Source organism: Palaemon carinicauda, chromosome 3 (assembly GCF_036898095.1).
Source record: "Palaemon carinicauda isolate YSFRI2023 chromosome 3, ASM3689809v2, whole genome shotgun sequence".
Taxonomy (NCBI): domain Eukaryota; kingdom Metazoa; phylum Arthropoda; class Malacostraca; order Decapoda; family Palaemonidae; genus Palaemon; species Palaemon carinicauda.
Window position 1 is genome coordinate 81,317,822 of NC_090727.1, and position 20,250 is coordinate 81,338,071.

General features: G+C 43.3%; 1 long non-coding RNA gene across 1 annotated transcript in view; it reads right to left on the minus strand.

Annotated features, from left to right (window-relative positions):
• Positions 1-16,925, minus strand: part of LOC137637774 (uncharacterized) — a 431,965-nt gene extending 415,040 nt beyond the window's left edge. The window contains exon 1 of the long non-coding RNA XR_011043797.1: positions 16,716-16,925. This is a non-coding gene — a long non-coding RNA (uncharacterized lncRNA). The remainder of the gene's footprint in view (positions 1-16,715) is intronic.
• Positions 16,926-20,250: the final 3,325 nt, after the last annotated feature.

Sequence of the window (20,250 nt, forward strand, 5' to 3'; positions counted from 1 at the left end):
ACATTAAAATTAAAAAAGTATTAAATTCTTTAAAGGTTAAATACGATATAACGGGCTCAATGTTAATTAACTTCGGTTCCAAGTAAGGACCGCCTACTATTAGGAAAGGTCGCATATAAACAAACATAAAAATTTTTTTATAAGTTTATAATAATTGGAAAGTTAACCGAAGAGGCCTAAAAAGGCGGAGAGATATAAAATAAATAGATCTATAACTTGTTAAGCAAAATTACCAAAAACCTAAACACACTTCCGTCTAAGGGAAGGGTCGGCCATTTAAAAGTGAAAGAGAGTCCATACTCTCTTCGTCACCATAATTAAATCTATCCAAAACGAGTTCAAGTTTTGAAATGAAGCTAAAACCCCTGCATAGCGAAAGCTCAAAACTGGAATAGTGTACTTCACCAAATCGTTGTGAAAAGAAATCCAGTTAGGGACGGCGTATTTAGTAGGTCCTGCCATTGGCACGACAGAGAGAAAATTGGTTCTTTGTTGACATCGAGTACTTGAGTACCTACTTGACAGATGGCGCTGTTGATGTACACCCCCACCTGTATAGCGATCGCTGGCGTATTCCGCCCGTAGGTTTTTTCTGTCGGGCAGCAGAGCTGACAGCTATATGATCATCGGGTAAGTTTGATATTGAAAAAAAATAACCTACAAGATAAGTAATAAACCATTATAATAAAATATTTGAAGAATAGTAACAACATTAAATTAGATCTTCCATATACTGTATAAAATACAAAAACTTCAAAAAACAAGAGGAAGAGAAATGAGATAGAATAGTGAAATATCTGGTTCATTTAGGCTTATTGGGCTAAAAATCAAAGTACAGTATCATTTATATACCAAAAAGCCTGTATGGATAACAATATTCATTGCCAAATATAGGTATCTAAATCTCTGTAGTCAGTAATTTTTAATAAATTCAAGAAAGTTTTTTCGCATGGATCATTATGAGAAGATATAACAATGTAGAAAAATACATCATTAGCTGAAACTGTAATAAAACCAAAAACTAATTAAATTAAACTTCTTGCAAGCAAAGCATGATTCCATAGCAAAATATTTTAAATAGAGGAGGTTTTGGTAAATATTTACTGTTGTACAATATTCCTAATGAAGAAATTAATTAGAGTTCATGCTGTATTTATAGGTACTTTAAACTTTTTTGATGAACATAATTAGGAAAATATTGTTTTGGTTAAATTATAGACATTTTAAAATCTAAAATACTGTATTTTTCAAACTATAGACACTTTATAATGGGAAATATTGTATTTTTCAAATTATAGACATTTCAAAACTGAAAATATTGTATATTTCAAATTATGATATTTTGATTATAAAATAAATTTTTGAATATACTTACCTAGTGAATATATAATAGCTGACGTCTCCGACGGCTCGACAAAAACACAAAAACTCGCGAGCGATCGCCATGAAGGTTGCGGGTGTGCCCACCAGCGCCGACTATCGGCCAGATACCGCATATACTTGTAAACAGCTCCAGTTCTTCTCATCCGCTGGGTCTCTATCGGGGAGGAAGGGGGGCCTTTAATTTATATATTCACCGGGTAAGTATATTCAAAAATTTATTTTTTAATCAAAATATCATTTTTAAATATTAAACTTAGCCGGTGAATATATAATAGCTGATTCACACCCATGGTGGTGGGTAGAGACCAGTATTAATACAATAAAGGCGTATATGCTTAGAGTTTTTGACAATAATATCATAACAAAACCCAATTAAATATAGGTACCTGGTAAGGAAGCTGACTCTGACGATTACTCTGCCTTATTAGTCCGCTTTCCTCACGAAGCCCAGCCATCCTCTCAGGATGCTGAAAGACTCCCAGGAGCTGTTATATCCAGGGCGACCACCCATACAACAGGACCTCATCAAAACCCTTAATCTGGCCACTCTCAAGAAACGACATTTGACCACCCGCCAAATCAAAAAGGATGCGAAAGGCTTCTCAGCCTTCCGTACAACCCAAGACAAGATTAAAAACATTTCAAGAGAAGATTAAAAGGATATTGGGATTAAGGGAATGTAGTGGTAGAACACTCACCCACTACTGCACTCGCTGCAACGAATGGACCCAGTGTGTAGCAGTCCTCATAAAGAGTCTGGACGTCTTTTAAGTAAAATGAAGCGAACACCAACTTGCTCCTCCAAAAGGTCGCGTCCATAATACTTCGCAGAGATCTGTTTTGCTTAAAGGCCACGGAAGTTGCTATCGCTCTTACTTCGTGCGTCTTGACCTTAAGTAAACAACGATCTTTTTCACTTAAGTGAGAATGAGCCTCTCGGATTAAAAATCTAATAAAATACGATAAAGCATTTTTAGACATAGGCAATGAGGGCTTCTTAACGGAGCACTATAAGGCCTCAGATCCACCTCGTAAAGATCTGGTACGAGCTAAATAAAACTTAAGCACTCTAGCTGGACACAGTACTCTTTCAACCTCGTTGCCTACGATCTCTGATAGGCAAGGTATATCAAAAGATTTAGGCCAAGGACGAGAAGGCAGTTCATTTTTGGCCAAGAAACCAAGCTGAAGCGAACATGTGGCTTTATCTGTAGAAAAGCCGATGTTTTTACTAAAGGCATGGATCTCACTGACCCTTTTAGCCGAGGCCAAGCACACCAAAAAAAGCGTCTTGAGGGTGAGATCCTTCAGGGAGGCTGAATGTAATGGCTCAAACCTGTCGGACATTAGGAACCTTAGGACCACGTCTAAGTTCCACCCAGGAGTTGCCATACGACGCTCCTTAGAGGTCTCGAAGGACTTAAGGAGATCTTGGAGATCTTTATTATTGGACAGATCTAAGCCTCTATGTCTGAACACAGAAGCCAACATGCTCCTGTAGCCCTTAATAGTGGGAGCAGAGAGGGAGCGAACATTTCTCAGATGCAGGAGAAAGTCTGCAATTTGGGCTACAGAGGTACTGGAAGAGGAAATGGATGATGACTTGCACCAGTCTCTAAAGACTTCCCACTTCGACTGGTAGATCTTGATGGTAGATGCTCTCCTAGCTCTCGCAATCGCTCTGGCTGCCTCCTTCGAAAATCCTCGAGCTCTTGAGAGTCTTTCGATAGTCTGAAGGCAGTCAGACAAAGCGCGGGGAGGCTTTGATGAAGACTCCTTACGAGGGGCTGTCGTAAGAGATCCATCCTTAAAGGCAGACTCCTTGGAACGTCTACCAGCCATTGAAGTACCTCTGTGAACCACTCTCTCGCGGGCCAGAGGGGAGCAACCAACGTCAACCTTGTCCCTTCGTGAGAGGCGAACTTCTGCAGTACCTTGTTGATGATCTTGAACGGCGGGAATGCGTACGCGTCCAGGTGAGACCAGTCCAGCAGGAAAGCATCTATGTGGGCCGCCTCTGGACCTGGGACTGGAGAGCAATAGGTCGGGAGCCTTTTGGTCAACGAGGTGGCAAAGAGGTCTATGGTGGGTTGGCCCCAAGTCATCCAAAGACTCTTGCACACGTCCTTGTGGAGGGTCCATTCTGTGGGGATCACCTGACCTCTCCGACTGAGACAGTCCGCCAAGACGTTCAAGTCCCCCTGGATGAATCTTGTCAACAGCGAGATGCCTCAATCTCTTGACCAGATGAGGAGGTCCCTTGCGATGACGAATAGTGTGTGGGAGTGAGTGCCTCCTTGCTTGGAGATGTACGCCAAGGCTGTGGTGTTGTCCGAATTGACTTCTACCACTTTGTTTCGTAGAAGACTCTCGAAACTCGTCAAGGCCAAGTGAACAGCCAACAGCTCCTTGCAGTTGATGTGCAGGCTCCTCTGATCCGACGTCCAAAGACCCGAACATTCCAGACCGTCCAGAGTCGCTCCCCAACCCAAATCCGACACGTCTGAGAACAACACGTGGTTTGGGTTCTTGACCGCCAGGGACAGACCCTCTCGCAGACTTATGCTGCTGTCCCACCAGCTCAGGCACGTTTTTACTGGCTTGTTCCAATGGGAGTCTAGATGGAACTGGAGAGGGCGAAGGTGAAGTCTCCCCAGTGAGATAAATTGTTCCAGGGATGACAGAGTCCCTAGGAGGCTCATCCAACTTCTCACTGAGCAACGGTCTTTTTTGAGCATGAGGCGGACTTTGAGCAGGGCTTGCTCTATCCGGGTGGCAGACGGAAAAGCCCGAAAAACTAGACTGCGAATCTCCATCCCCAAATAGAGAATCGTCTGGGAGGGATTCAGTTGAGACTTTTCTAAGTTCACCAACAGTCCCAACTCCTTTGCAAGAGCTAACGTCCATTGAAGGTCCTGCAGACAGCGATGACGGGACGACGCTCTGAGAAGCCAGTCGTCCAGGTACAGGAAGGCTCGAATTCCCGATAAATGAAGGAATTTTGCCACATTCCTCATGAGCCTCGTAAACACGAGAGGAGCAGGGCTGAGGCCGAAGCACAGTGCTCGGAACTGGTACACCACATTCCTGTAAACAAACCTCAGATATGGTTGAGAATCCGGGTGTATAGGAATGTGGAAATACGCATCCTGCAGGTCGAGAGAGACCATCCAGTCTCCCTCTCTGACCGCTGCTAGGACGGACTTCGTGGTCTCCATCGTAAATTTTATTTTTACAACAAAAACGTTGAGCGCACTGACGTCCAGCACTGGCCTCCAACCTCCTGTATGCTTTGGGACTAGGAAGAGACGGTTGTAAAATCCCGGTGATTGAAGGTCCGAGACTTTCACCACCGCTCCCTTCTCTAGCAACTGAGAAACCTGCTGATGTAGAGCTTGTCTCCTTGACTCCTCTCGATACCTGGGAGAGAGGTCTAAAGGAACTGTTACTAGAGGAGGTCTGCGTACAAAAGGTATTTTGTACCCCTCCTTGAGCAACAACACAGACTCTCGGTCTGCACCCCTCTTCTCCCAGGCCTGCCAGAAGTTGTTCAGTCTGGCCCCTACCGCTGTCTGAGGACGTGGGCAGTCAGACTCTGCCACGGGAGGACTTGGATCCTCTCCTCATTGCCTCTCTTACTGTCGGCACGAGCGCCTCCCCTACTGGGGGCTCTGCCACGAAAGGGCGGGATAAACCTCGTCGCTGGGGTATCGATCTTGGGTCTTACGACATAAGACGATGAAGGAGCACCCTTACGAGCAGACGTAGCCATCAGGTCGTGGGTATCCTTCTGCACCAGCGAAGCCGCAATATCCTTGATCAACTGCTGAGGAAACAAGGCAGATGACAAAGGGGCAAAGAGGAGCTCCGACCTTTGACAGGGAGTTACTCCTGCCGAAAGGAACGAGCAAAGAGTCTCCCTCTTCTTCAGGACTCCAGCAGTAAAGGTAGCGGCGAGCTCATTGGAGCCATCACGGATGGCTTTGTCCATGCAGGACATAATAAGCACGGAAACATCCTGGTCGGCCGACGAGATCTTCCTGCTTAAGGCTCCTAGCGACCAATCTAAGAAGTTAAAAACTTTGAAGGCCCTGTAAACCCCTTTAAGGAGATGGTCAAGGTCCGAGGAGGACCAATAAACTTTAGAGCGTCTCATGGCCAGGCGACGGGGAGAGTCTACTAGGCTTGAGAAGTCTCCCTGGGCAGAGGCAGGAACTCCCAAGCCGAGAACTTCTCCCGTGTCATACCAGACGCTCGCTCTAGAAGCCAGTTTAAAAGGAGGGAAAGCAAAGGCAGTCTTCCCCAAACTCCTCCTGGTGATCAACCAGTCGCCTAGCAAACGTAAAGCCCTCTTAGAAGAGTGAGAGAGCACTAGCTTAGTAAACGAAGGCTTGGAAGCAGCTAGGCCTAGCGCAAACTCTGACGGAGGCGAACGAGGAGCAGAAGGTACAAAATGGTCTGGAAAAAGATCCTTAAAAATCAACATGATTTTCTTAAAGTCCATAGAGGGCTGAGCAGCTTTAGGCTCTTCTCCGTCTGACAAACTGCCCAAAGGAATATCAGTAGGCGGAGGATCAGCAACTTACTCATCTGAAGGAACCTCGTCCGACAATTGTCGAGTCTCATGAAAAGGAGAGACCTGCCGCGGCGGCAATGCTTGACAGGCAATGTCCACAAGCAAAGGAGTAGCAGTAGCAGTCGAGGAAGCGACGTCATGCCGCTGCTGAAAGGACTGAAAACCTTGCGACTGACCAACAACAACAACAGGAGTTGATGGACGCTCGACGTCACGTCGGAACTGCATTGACTGCCTAGACTGAGCAGTCAAAACAACCTTTGACTGCGGTGCTTGACGCTCAACGTCAAGTCGAGGCAACTGAGCTGGTTGGCGAACGTCCTGAACGTCAACACGAGACTGCGGCAGCGGCTGAAAGTCAACACGGGACTGCAGCGAGTGAGGATCCATGTCACGTGACTGACGTGACAAACTACCGACATCACGTTTCATAACGTCAAAAGGACGAGTAAAAGCTCGTTTGGGCGGCTGACGGCCAGAGTCTCGATCAGCGTAACGGCGAGGATCATCGTGAACCTGCTCAACGGTATACTCCTCCATAAGGGAGGCAAGCTTAGTCTGCATATCCTGCAGGACAACCCATTTAGGATCAACGGGAGTCGGGACGGGCCGAGACGATGGTAACGTCTGTGTCGGCAAAACATTGCCTTTACTGAGACTCTCGGAGCCCGTGTTACGCTTACGTTTAATAGGCGAACAGTCTTCCGACGACTGCAAAGGGTCAGAGCTGTCCCAATGGCTACAGCCAGGACGCTGGACCTGTCCTGAAGGGACTGACTTCCGCTTCAAGGGTCTAGAAACCTTGCTCCAAGGTTTCTTTTGCGAAAAGCCTTCGGATGACGAGGAGAACACAGCCTCGCTCGTCTTATGGTAAGGGCGATCTTGACGAGAAACGCCCGATACCAAAGAGGGAACGTCTGTACGTTGGTTAAAGCCTCTCGTCCCCTTAAGTCCTACGACATTACTTCTCCCTGGTGCAGGGGAGCCTGAAAGAGGTCTCGGACTAGGGGAGCGACAAGCACGAACAGACGAACCCTCGGTCGCAACACTAACAACACTTTGCGCACTAATCACTTTGTCACTACGATTTTCTGATTTGCCACTCTGACACTTTAATAACTTCACATCTGACATGAGTTGGTTACGGTCCGAAGCTAAGGATTCAACTTTCTCGCCTAAAGCTTGAATCGCAAGAAACATATCCCGCATGGACGGTTCATGAGTGCTAGTAGAGGGTTCAGGAACAACTACTACAGGGGAAGGATTAGGTTCAGGGGCATGGGAGGAGGAAAATTCCAATGACCTAGAGGAGCTTCTCCTCACCCTATCTCTCTCCAGCTTACGAGAATATTTATCAAATTCAAGCCAGTCGAATTCCGACAAGACCACGCACTCATCACACCGATCTCCTAATTGACAGGTTTTACCCCGGCAATTAGAACAAACGGTATGTGGGTCGAGAGAGGCCTTGGGAAGACGTTTGTTACAATCCCTAGCATTACATTTGCGAAATTTAGGTCCAGGGATAGGAGAAGGGTCAGCCATATTGAACAATCAGAGAAAAATCCAAAACAAATCCAAAGTCATCAACAATAAACACTAGCCAAAAAAGGGTTCAAGAGTTTTAATTGAAGAGAAAAACACCCGTCACAGCGAAAGCTCAAAACAACCAAAATAAAGTACTTCACCAAAAATGACGAAAACTCAAGGTCAACAGCGAGCGGAATCAACTTGTCGATAAGACCGACAGAGAAGAACTGGAGCTGTTTACAAGTATATGCGGTATCTGGCCGATAGTCGGCGCTGGTGGGCACACCCGCAACCTTCATGGCGATCGCTCGCGAGTTTTTGTGTTTCTGTCGAGCCGTCCGAGACGTCAGCTATTATATATTCACCGGCTAAGTTTAATATTTAAAAATAGACATTTCAAAACTGAAAATATTGTATTTTTCAAATTATAGACATTTTCTTATTGAAAATATTGTATTTTTTCAATTAGAGACATTTTAAAATTGAAAATATCGTATTTTCCCAATTATAGACATTTTATAATTGAAAATATTGCATTCTTCAAATTATGGACATTTTTTATTGAAAATATTGCATTTTTCCAATTAGAGACATTTTAAAATTAAAAATATTCTATGTTTCATAATATAGACATTCTATAATTGAAAATATGATATTTTCATTAGTAAAATAAATTTTTTAATATACTTACCCGATAATCATGTAGCTGTCAACTCCGTTGCCCGACAGAAATCTACGGACGGGATACGCCAGCGATCGCTATACAAGAGGGGGGTGTACTCACCAGCGCCATCTGTGGTCAGGTACTCCAGTACTTCTTGTCAACACCACCTCAATTTTTCCCTCGGTCCACTGGTTCTCTATGGGGAGGAAGGGTGGGTCAATTAAATCATGATTATCGGGTAAGTATATTCAAAAATTTATTTTACTAATGAAAATAACATTTTTCAATATTAATCTTACCCGATAATCATGTAGCTGATTCACACCCAGGGGGGTGGGTGAAAACCAGTGTACATGTTAATCAAGAAGCTAAGTATCCCGTATTTCATTTTATCAGTTATTCAAAATAACAAATGAAATTATAAGTACCTGGTAAGGAAGTCGACTTGAACCATTACTCTGCCTTTAATAAGTACGTCTTCCTTACTGAGCGCAGCGGTCCTCTTAGGAGGCTGAACAACTCTTAGGTGCTGAAGTATAAAGGGCTGCAACCCATACTAAAGGACCTCAACACAACCTCTAACCTAGGCGCTTCTCAAGAAAGAATTGACCACCCGCCAAATCAACTAGGATGCGGAAGGCTTCTTAGCCCACCGTAACAACCCAAAACAACAATAAAAGCATTCAAGAGAAAGGTTAAAAAGGTTATGGGATTATGGGAATGTAGTGGTTGAGCCCTCACCTACTACTGCACTCGCTGCTACGAATGGTCCCAGGGTGTAGCAGTTCTCGTAAAGAGACTGGACATCTTTGAGATAGAATGATGCAAACACTGACTTGCTCCTCCAATAGGTTGCATCCATAATACTCTGCAGAGAACGGTTCTGTTTGAAGGCCACTGAAGTAGCCACAGCTCTCACTTCATGTGTCCTTACCTTCAGCAAAGCAAGGTCTTCATCCTTCATGTGAGAATGAGCTTCTCTAATCAGAAGCCTTATGTAATAAGAAACTGCGTTCTTAGACATAGGCAACGAAGGTTTCTTAATAGCACACCATAAGGCCTCTGATTGTCCTCGTAAAGGTTTTGACCTTTTAAGATAGTACTTAAGAGCTCTGACAGGGCAAAGAACTCTCTCCAGTTCGTTACCCACCATGTTGGAAAGGCTAGGAATTTCGAACGATTTAGGCCAAGGACGTGAAGGAAGCTCATTTTTTGCCAAAAAACCGAGCTGTAAGGAACATGTAGCCGTTTCAGATGTGAATCCTATGTTCCTGCTGAAGGCGTGAACCTCACTTACTCTTTTGGCTGTTGCAAGGCAGACGAGGAAAAGAGTTTTGAGAGTAAGGTCTTTGAAAGAGGCTGACTGGAGAGGCTCAAATCTAGATGACATAAGGAACCTTAGGACTACGTCTAGATTCCAGCCTGGAGTGGACAAGCGACGTTCTTTAGAGGTCTCAAAAGACCTAAGGATGTCCTGCAGATCTTTGTTGGAGGAAAGATCCAAGCCTCTGTGGCGGAAAACTGCTGCCAACATACTTCTGTACCCCTTGATCGTAGGAGCCGAAAGAGATCTAACATTCCTAAGATGTAACAGGAAGTCAGCAACTTGGGTTACAGTGGTACTGGTAGAGGAAACTGCATTGGCTCTGCACCAGCTTCGGAAGACTTCCCACTTAGATTGATAGACTCTGCGAGTGGATATCCTCCTTGCTCTGGCAATCGCTCTGGCTGCCTCCTTCGAAAAGCCTCTAGCTCTAGAGAGTCTTTCGATAGTCTGAAGGCAGTCAGACGAAGAGCGTGGAGGCTTGGGTGTACCTTCTTTACGTGAGGTTGACGTAGAAGGTCCACTCTTAGAGGGAGAGTCCTGGGAACGTCGACCAGCCATTGCAGTACCTCTGTGAACCATTCTCTTGCAGGCCAAAGGGGAGCAACCAACGTCAGCCGTGTCCCTTCGTGAGAGACAAACTTCTGAAGAACCCTGTTGATGATCTTGAACGGCGGGAATGCATACAGATCGAGGTGGGACCAATCCAGCAGAAAAGCATCCACGTGAACTGCTGCCGGGTCTGGAATCGGGGAACAGTACAATGGGAGCCTCTTGGTCATCGAGGTAGCGAACAGATCTATAGTTGGCTGACCCCACAGGGCCCAAAGTCTGCTGCACACGTTCTTGTGAAGGGTCCATTCTGTGGGGATGACTTGACCCTTCCTGCTGAGGCGATCTGCCGAGACATTCATATTGCCCTGAATGAACCTCGTTACCAGCGTGAGTTTTCGACTTTTTGACCAAATGAGGAGGTCCCTTGCTATCTCGAACAGCTTCCTCGAATGAGTCCCTCCCTGCTTGGAGATGTACGCCAAGGCTGTGGTGTTGTCGGAGTTCACCTCCACCACCTTGTTTAGCAGGAGGGACTTGAAGTTCATTAAGGCCAGATGAACTGCCAACAACTCCTTGCAATTGATGTGAAGCGTTTCCTGTTCCTGGTTCCATGTCCCCGAGCATTCCTGTCCGTCCAATGTCGCGCCCCAGCCCGAGTCTGATGCGTCCGAGTAGAGATGAAGGTCGGGGGTCTGAACAGCTAATGAGAGACCCTCCTTGAGAAGAATGTTGCTCTTCCACCACGTTAGAGTAGCCCTCATCTCTTTGGAAACAGGAATAGAGACCGCCTCGAGCGTCATATCCTTGTTCCAGTGAGCTGCTAGATGGTACTGAAGGGGGCGGAGGTGGAGTCTCCCTAACTCGATGAACAGGGCTAACGATGACAGAGTCCCTGTTAGACTCATCCACTGTCTCACCGAGCATCTGTTCTTCTTCAGCATGCTCAGGATGCACTCTAGGGCTTGGTTGATTCTTGGGGCCGACGGAAAAGCCCGAAAAGCTCGACTCTGAATCTCCATTCCCAGGTAAACGATGGTTTGGGAAGGAACAAGCTGGGACTTCTCTAAATTGACCAAGAGACCCAGTTCCTTGGTCAAATCCAAAGTCCATCTGAGACTCTCCAGACAGCGACGACTTGTGGGGGCTCTTAAAAGCCAGTCGTCTAAATAAAGGGAGGCTCTGATGTCCGCCAAGTGAAGGAATTTCGCAATATTCCTCATCAGTCGCGTAAACACAAGAGGTGCCGTGCTTAGATCAAAACACAGGGCTTGGAATTGGTACACAACCTCTCCAAAGACGAATCTCAGAAAAGGTTGGGAGTCTGGATGGATGGGAACGTGAAAGTAGGCGTCTTTCAGATCCAACGAGACCATCCAGTCCTCCTGCCTGACCGCTGCTAGGACCGACTTCGTCGTCTCCATTGTGAACGTCTGCTTGGTGACATAAGCATTGAGCGCACTGACGTCCAGCACCGGTCTCCAACCTCCTGTCTTCTTGGCCACCAGGAAGAGACGGTTGTAAAAGCCCGGGGATTGATGGTCCCGGACTATCACCACTGCCTCCTTCTGTAACAGGAGCGACACCTCTTGATGTAACGCTAGCCTCTTGTCCTTCTCCTTGTAGTTGGGAGAGAGGTTGATGGGAGATGTGGTCAGAGGGGGATTGCAGCAGAACGGAATTCTGTAACCCTCCCTTAGCCACTTGACAGACTGAGCGTCTGCACCTCTTCTTTCCCAGGCTTGCCAGAAGGTCTTGAGTCTGGCTCCTACAGCTGTCTGGAGAGGAGGAAAGTCAATGCTTGCTTTTCGTGGACTTGGCACCTTTCTTGGACTTGCCCCTGTGACCGTCTGGACGGGAACTTCCTCGGCTGGGGGCTCTGCCACGAAAGGGCGGAATGAATCTGGTAGCAGGTGTATCAGCCACCGGGGTGCGGTAAGTTCTCGGCACTGAAGGTACAATTTTAGCCTTACGTGCTGAAGAGGCCATGAGGTCATGCGTATCTTTCTGGATAAGAGCCGCAGCCATCTCTTTGATTAGCTCCTCCGGAAACAGGAACTTGGAGAGAGGAGCAAACAGTAACTGTGACCTCTGGCAAGAGGTGATACCAGTAGAAAGGTAGGAGCATAGATGTTCCCTTTTCTTGAGGACTCCTGAGACAAAAATAGAAGCAAGTTCGCCAGAACCATCGCGAATTGCTCTGTCCATACAGGACATGATCAGCATGGCCGAGTCTTTGTCAGAAGGGGCAGTCTTCTTGCTCAAGGCCCCCAGGCACCAGTCGAGGAAATTAAAAATTTCAAAGGCGCGAAAGACTCCCTTCAAGAAGTGGTCCAGATCAGAAAAGGTCCAGCAGACCTTAGAGCGTCTCATAGCCGATCTACGGGGAGAGTCAACCAAACTTGAGAAGTCGGCCTGGGCAGAGGCAGGGACCCCCAAGCCTGGTTCCTCTCCCGTGGCATACCAGACGCCCGACTTAGAAGCCAGCTTAGGAGGAGGAAACATAAAAGACGTCCTTCCCAGTTGCTGCTTGGACTGCAACCAATCCCCTAAAATCCTCAAAGCTCTCTTTGATGATCTGGCGAGGACAAGCTTAGTGTAGACAGACGTAATAGGCTGCATGCCTAGAGAAAACTCGGATGGAGGAGAACGAGGGGTTGCAGAAACAAAGTGTTCAGGGTATAACTCTCTGAACAGAGTCAGGACCTTACGAAAGTCTATGGAAGGTGGCGACGACTTGTGTTCCTCCACATCAGAAGAAGGATCATCCAGGTGAGCAGCTTCATCCTCAGAAACCTCATCACCTGAGGGTTGAGAAGCGAGAGGTAACGATAAAGCGGTATGCTGAATGGCTGAATCCTGAAGAACGGGTGCATGCGCACTTGCGGATCCATCATCAAGTCTCTGCTGAAGAGGATGAGGGCTGGCAATGACAAAGTCATGAGGCTGGGATGAAGGAGGTTCTGCGGAGGTCTGAGGAGCAAGCGTGGTCAGAAGCGAATGCTGTAAGGCATGAGGCTCATGCTGCATAGTATGCGGTTCATGTTGAATGGGAAGAGGCTCATGCTGCGAAGAATGCGGTTGCTGCATGTTTTGAGGCGGCTGCCTCATAGCATGAGGTTCCTGCCTCAAGAGTTGCGTCTGCCTCAAGGGTTGAGGAGGTGGCTGCGCAGAGAGAGGCTCTTGCCTCAAGAGTTGAGGCTCTTGCCTCAAGAGTTGAGGCTCTTGCCTCAAGAGTTGAGGCGATTGCCGCATAGCATGAGGCTGCTGCCTCAAGGATGGTGGAGGTTGCCGCAACGCATGAGGCTGCTGCCTCAAGGATGGAGGAGGTTGCTGCAACGCATGAGGCTCCTGCCTCAAGGGAAGAGGAGGTTGCTGCAAAGCATGAGGCTCCTGCCTCAAGGGTTGAGGAGGTTGCCGCATAGCAAGAGGCTCCTGCCTCAAGGAAAGTGGAGGTTGCTGCATAGCGCTGGTACCTGGCAACTCCCAATGCGGCAGCTCACGCATGGAGGCAGGAGGAGCCTCAACATCATACGTCTGGCAGGGTGGACTGCGCAGAGGTGGAGGAGCGCTCGCAGGAGGAGGTGTGCTAACATTCTCTGCCTGAAACTCCTGCATCAACACCGCAAGCTGAGACTGCATTGTCTGCAGCATAGACAACTTGGGATCAACAGAAGTTGGAGCAGAGGCCTGTTGAGGCATCGCTTTACCTCTCTTAGGAGGCGTGCAGCCATCAGATGACTGCGGCGAGTCCGAACTGGCCCAGTGGCTACACCTGGGCTGTTGGACTCGCTCGGTCTGGACCTTACGCTTAAGAGGTCGTGAGACCTGGGTCCAGCGTTTCCTCCTGGAAACTTCTTCCGCAGACGAGGATATAAAGGGCTCAATCGTCTGGGAGTGGAAGTGACGATCTCTATCAGATACGCCCACAACCACTGAGGATACAACTGTGCGCCGATCAAGGCCTGCCGAACCCTTTTGCCCTTCGACATTGCTTCTCCCCTGGGCTTGGGAGCTTGCAAGAGGTCCCGGACTGGGAGGACGACTGGCACGCACAGAAGTATCCTCATGCGCAACACTGACACTGACACTAGGCACAGCACTGGCACTACCACTTCCCACTGCACTTTTCACTTTAAGTTCCTTGACATCTGCCAAGAGAAGATTGTGGTCACTCACTAAAGACTCCACCTTATCACCTAGAGCCTGAATGGCACGTAACATATCCGACATATCAGGCTGAGCACTCGTAATAGGTTCGGGGGTCACCACTACAGGGGAAGGAAAAGGTTGAGGATCATGGGGGGAGGAATAAACCAAAGAGCGAGAAGAACTCCTCCTAACTCTCTCCCTCTCTAACCTAGCCGTATACTTAAGGAATTCATTAAAATCGAATTCCGAAAGCCCGGCACATTCCTCACATCGATCTTCCAACTGACAGGATTTTCCCCTACAGTCGGAACAAACGGTGTGAGGATCAACCGAGGCCTTCGGAAGACGCCTACTACAAGTCCTAACACTACATCGCCTTTGTCTAGGAGCTTGAGAGTGGTCGGACATCTTGAATTAGAGAACAGTCAAGGGGGGATTCCAAATTAAAGCAAAGATCGTTAAGCATTAAATCAATTTAATTCCAAAAGCTATCTAAGCTAAGGGAAAAGCTTCCTGTATAGCGAAGGCTAAATTTCAGAGCAATACTTCACCAAAACCGTGAACAAAGACTCCAAAATCAACAGCGTATCCATGTAGGTCTTGCCGGCGGCACGACAGAGGAAAAATTGAGGTGGTGTTGACAAGAAGTACTGGAGTACCTGACCACAGATGGCGCTGGTGAGTACACCCCCCTCTTGTATAGCGATCGCTGGCGTATCCCGTCCGTAGATTTCTGTCGGGCAACGGAGTTGACAGCTACATGATTATCGGGTAAGATTAATATTGAAAAATTGCATTTTTCAAATTATGGACATTTTCTTATAGAAAATATTGTATTTTTTCAATTAGAGACATTTTAAAATTGAAAATATTGTATTTTCCCAATTATAGACGTTTTAAAATTCCAGAAGTTACAACTGGAAAGCCAGATTTAAAAAGGGAAACAAATACACGAATACCACCAGATCTAAGGTTTCTCACCTAACCTAACCAAGGAGTCGTATTCTTACTAACTCGTCTACATCCCACATTAGACCACCGTACCCCTAGCATACCCAAAGACTTAAACTCAACTCTGTGTTTGTTTTCTAACTGGCTTTACTCCCAAAACTGTTTTTCTAGGTGCATTTCCAAATTTTAATAGTCCATAACAATTGAAAAAATTAATATATCTTAGTAGGGCTGGGAGGAAGGTAGAGAGTAGAGGTCCCCTTTTTGTTTTGTTTCATTTGTTGATGTCGGCTACCCCCCAAAAAAAGGGGGAAGTACCTTGGTATATGTATGTATGTATGTAGTAGGGGTATATTCAATTATGTTGATAAAGATTATGCTTCAGTCAAGTAAAACAGGATTTTCTCGTCCTATCATAGGTTACAGCAATCTAACCAGTTAATATATGCTACTAAAATTTCTAGCAAAACTGGAATTCACTACAGTATAACAAATAGCATTTTTCTCAGTATGCCTAATGGGGGCTTTGACATAACTTATGTATCGATCGACTAAAATGTAAAAACTATTTCATTAACAGACTGATTGTGGGTTACTGCACCTGCTTTTGGTAGCATTTTGATTTTTGTACGACATACTCATCAGCTGGCTTCTTTAAATGATTAAGAGCTTTCAAGTACAGTATTTATACACAAGTTCCCAGATGTTGTTTTATAAGGGTATGTTTGTTCCCCTCTGCTACCATTTCAGTATGAATATCATCGCAAGAAAACATCTTCCACAGGGGAGTTTGATCTTTTTCAAAATATTAGTGTAATTTCCCCTATTTCAGTAAATGATCAAGCTTAAAACACTCTCTGTCCAGTATTATGTATAGTATAGTTATTATTGTACATCTGAAAGTGAAAAATCTTCCAGAAATAACGAACCACAACTGGCATAGGCAGCTCATGGATGTATCGCTTGATAGCAGAGAACTAAGGGGGTAATGTTATTTGTGAGAGAAGCAAGCCACAGCGGGGCAAATACCATTTGAGGATGTGATGTGATTCATAGATAATTATTATACTTTAATATCATACCACTTAGAAAACCATACATTTTTCCAACTGTTATATTGTGTTTTCTATTCATTACTAACCATTATTATTACTATAAATAACAAGGTTTTGGTATTTCCTTACCCAAAATCCTGGTTTCCCACTAGGATCACCTATAACTATAATTATAATAGGGTTGTAGGAAAACTTATGAATGGTTGGCTTACCCCCAAATTTTCATGTTAAAAAATGAATAAAACACAAGATAACGATTATGAAAAATATATGGCTCAAGTATTTATCTAGAAATTAAATTATTATATACCAATAAATTTTGGTAATTTTGTATATTATTCCATTAAAGGGTAAAGTACTGTTGACCTAACCTAAACCTAGACTGCATATATATATTTGACTTTATTGATGTTTCATATGTATGATATATCACCAATATTGCTCCATATAGATTACATTTATATATAAGACATTAATCAGATAATAAATAGCATATCAATATCTTAAATAGACTATTTACCTACTTACCGAGCACATGAAGTTATTACGTAACTAGGCTAGGCTTCCATAATCCCCTCGTCTCGCACTTGTACCCAATTATCTTATTTCAATTCCACTTATTAATCTAGGGTTAATCTATTTGATCGTTTTATTAAATGTTTAATAAAATACAGAAGATCCAAATATTGTTATAACGCAAATCACTAGAAAAAAATCACTAATTAATAGAAAACTCGGACTCTGCAATAAGTAAACAGAGTGATGATGACGTAATGTTGCTGAGCATTGTGGGTAATATTGCATAATCAATTAAGAGGTTGCATTTACCTTTACAACGTTGACTCACTTGTGTAACTATTTCTATTATTAAAAATCATTATTTCTCTCAATAAATTCTATTTGTTTCTCTACACACGTCTATAATTTTCTCTTTTTTATATTTTCATTGAATATTTTTTATCTTATTTATTTCGCCTTCTTAAAGATAGTATACAAGACCTTGCATGGCACAGATTCTACATCTCAAGATGATTAAATTCCATGAAATTCTGTCAAAATACAAATTAATTACAGTGATGATAGATTACATAATGTGCTTATTTTTTTTTTTACTGATTATATCATGTATAATACAAGAGACAAGCATCTATACCGTAGGTTCTAGACCTTTCAAATATACGCCCCAAAATTATACAGTGAGCTACCACTACACATCAGAAAGGCTAAAGATATTAAGGCTTCTAAAAGAAAACTGAAGACTTTTCTTGTTTTTTAAATGGTTAGATAATGTGGAATTGACAATAAACGAGTAATATATGATGTGAAATGTTGAATTCCTTAGAATATGTATAAAATGATTGTGAAGGCCTTGTAGAGAGTGGGATTCCCCTGCAGTATAGGACCAGAAATGCAGACCTTAAAGTAAATGAAAACAGCCATAATTAAATGCATTGTAAAAGTGTTTGGCAAAGTCGATTTAAATAGGCATTTCTAATTGTAAGTATGAACATAGCCATACGCTAATTATGATGTAGGCCTATAAGGTTAAACACCCTAATAACTGTTAATTATATCTATGTTGAGTATGAATTTTAATGTTATTTTTCACAATTGCTAAATTTGAAACAGTGAGGAAATGGAAGAAATAAACTGGTGTATGAGAAGTAATGGACAATTAAGATTAAAAAAGCAAAAATTCTTATTTATTCATTTTTGAAGAAGAAGCCCATATTATTATTTTTTTCTAAATAGATAAATATCATAATTGGTTTTGTAAAGAAGTTTTTTCTTTATTTTTGTAAAGTAGTTAACCTCATTACTTATTTTTTTTAGCAAAGAAGAAGTTTTGTTATTGTTTTGCGTAAAGCAGTCAAGCAAAAAGTTATTTTTTTCTGTGTAGACTATGAAACCTATGTCTAAAGGACTATCTTTCGTGGATGTTATATAAGAACAGAAGAGGAATTCATCGAACCATTAAAGGGATATACGGTATATCTGGTGAGTTTTTTTTTTCTTTTTGCTGTATTCATATTCTGCAATTATTTTTCTGTATCATTCCTCTTCCTTGATTTATTTTGTATCTGTAATTTATTTATTTTGGGTAATCTTGCTGATAAGACCATGTATCAGGCCTACTTAGGCTGTGGACGTGTTGCAAATGTATGTAAATGTATGTGGAAACAATTTGGTTTTATTTATTAATCATATTAATTTAAGTATTTCATACCTGTAATTCATTTATTTAGTGAATCTCTCAGATAAGATCATGTATCAGGCCTACTTAAGCAATGGACATGTTGCAAATGCTATATATGTAGGTCTGGTGGAAACATAATTAATTTTCTCTATTATTTCTATTAATTTAACATATATTTTATTTTTTTTGACAATCATTTTCGTAGAATCATTAATCAGGTCTACCTAGGCTAGGGACAAGTTGAAAATGCTGTAGGCCTATGTGAAAACTTATGGTAAATTTTCAAATTGTGATTTTTATTTGAGAAAAAGATTGAATTTAGATATAAAACTATATATTTTCTGTGATTTCTACATAAGAAAATCATTGAATTTATATTCAAAACTATAATTTTCATATGATTTGTACGTTTCAAAATATTATCTTCTTTTAGGTAAATATATACGGTTCCACCGGTTAGGTATTTTATATTTACATGATCTTTTCTTTTCAATTGACTTAATATGCAACGTGAAGCCTTTGTATAGCAGCGGCCTGTTCCTCCAATGAGCATCAAATATGGACACCAACTAAACTAAACTCTCCCCTGCTAACCTAACCTACAAGCCGTGTCCTTACCTACTTTCTAACGCCCCGCTTCCCCCCTTACATTGCTGTATTCTTAGTCAGCCGTCATCATACATACATAAAAGTGGCCGCTATCATACATACACCCCTGCAACTTTTCCCGGAGACGCTCTGTTGTGTTGTTAAAAAAAAATAGTTTAATTGTTAATCTTCCCTTAATAATGGAAGCCGTCATCGTTAATCCCGTCTTTTATGATGACCAATGTTGACGATATAGTATTATGGGATTTACGGATTTACTAACCTAACCTAACTTAAATCATTATTCTTGCTTAACGGATAAGGGGTGTTACGACCTCTTTAACCACCACATTATCAGTACATATTGATAATTGGTTCTATTATAATGAAAAATAGGGAAATACTGAAGACTTTTTGGTCTCTTAAGTGTTTCGATAATGTGGATTTGACAAAAAACACTCGCTATGTAGTGTCATGAAAAATACTTGAGAATGGTGACGATAAACTGATTTGTAGGTCCTGTAGAAAGTAGGGTTCCCCTATGTGATAAGACCAGTCCTTAAAGTAGGTAAAGTTACCTAGCCTAATTTTATCTTAGGGTGTCGGATGCATTCCTGATCGGGTTGATAGGTTTTCTTTATGACTATGGCTAGATTTGTGACATTGGAATAATATTTCTCCGTATATTTGTTACATTGGAATAATATTTCTCCGTATATTTGTTTGTTTTGAACAGATTTGACCTTCATTTCATTTGGGAAGAAGAAGTTTCAAAGATACTCCTTTGAAGGACTGCGAAATTAGAGGCCCACAGTAGGAGATTGAGGTTTACAGGTGGGGGAATAGACAGGGTACCAGGTCCAAATTAATCTCTAAGGGTTCCCCATTCCCCCTTTGAGTCACTTCTATTCTCTTACCTCTCCAGTGACTTTGTATCACAAAAACACTGTCAATAAACCACCTATGCACTTAAGATAGATTTATTACTTGTACCATGTACAGAATAAGAAATAGCCAATGGTGATTTACCTTCCTGCGGTGTGAAGTCCTGTTCTTTTTTTTTTTTTTTTTTTGGCGTTGGGAAGATATTCCTGAAATTTTCTGTAAAATTTACTGAAATCCACTATTATTATTATTATTATTATTACTATCCAAGCTACAACCCTAGTTGGAAAAGCAAGATGCTATAAGCCCAGGGGCTCCAACAGGGAAAAATAGCCCAGTGAGGAAAGGAAATAAGGAATTAAATAAATGAAGAGAACAAATTAACAATAAATC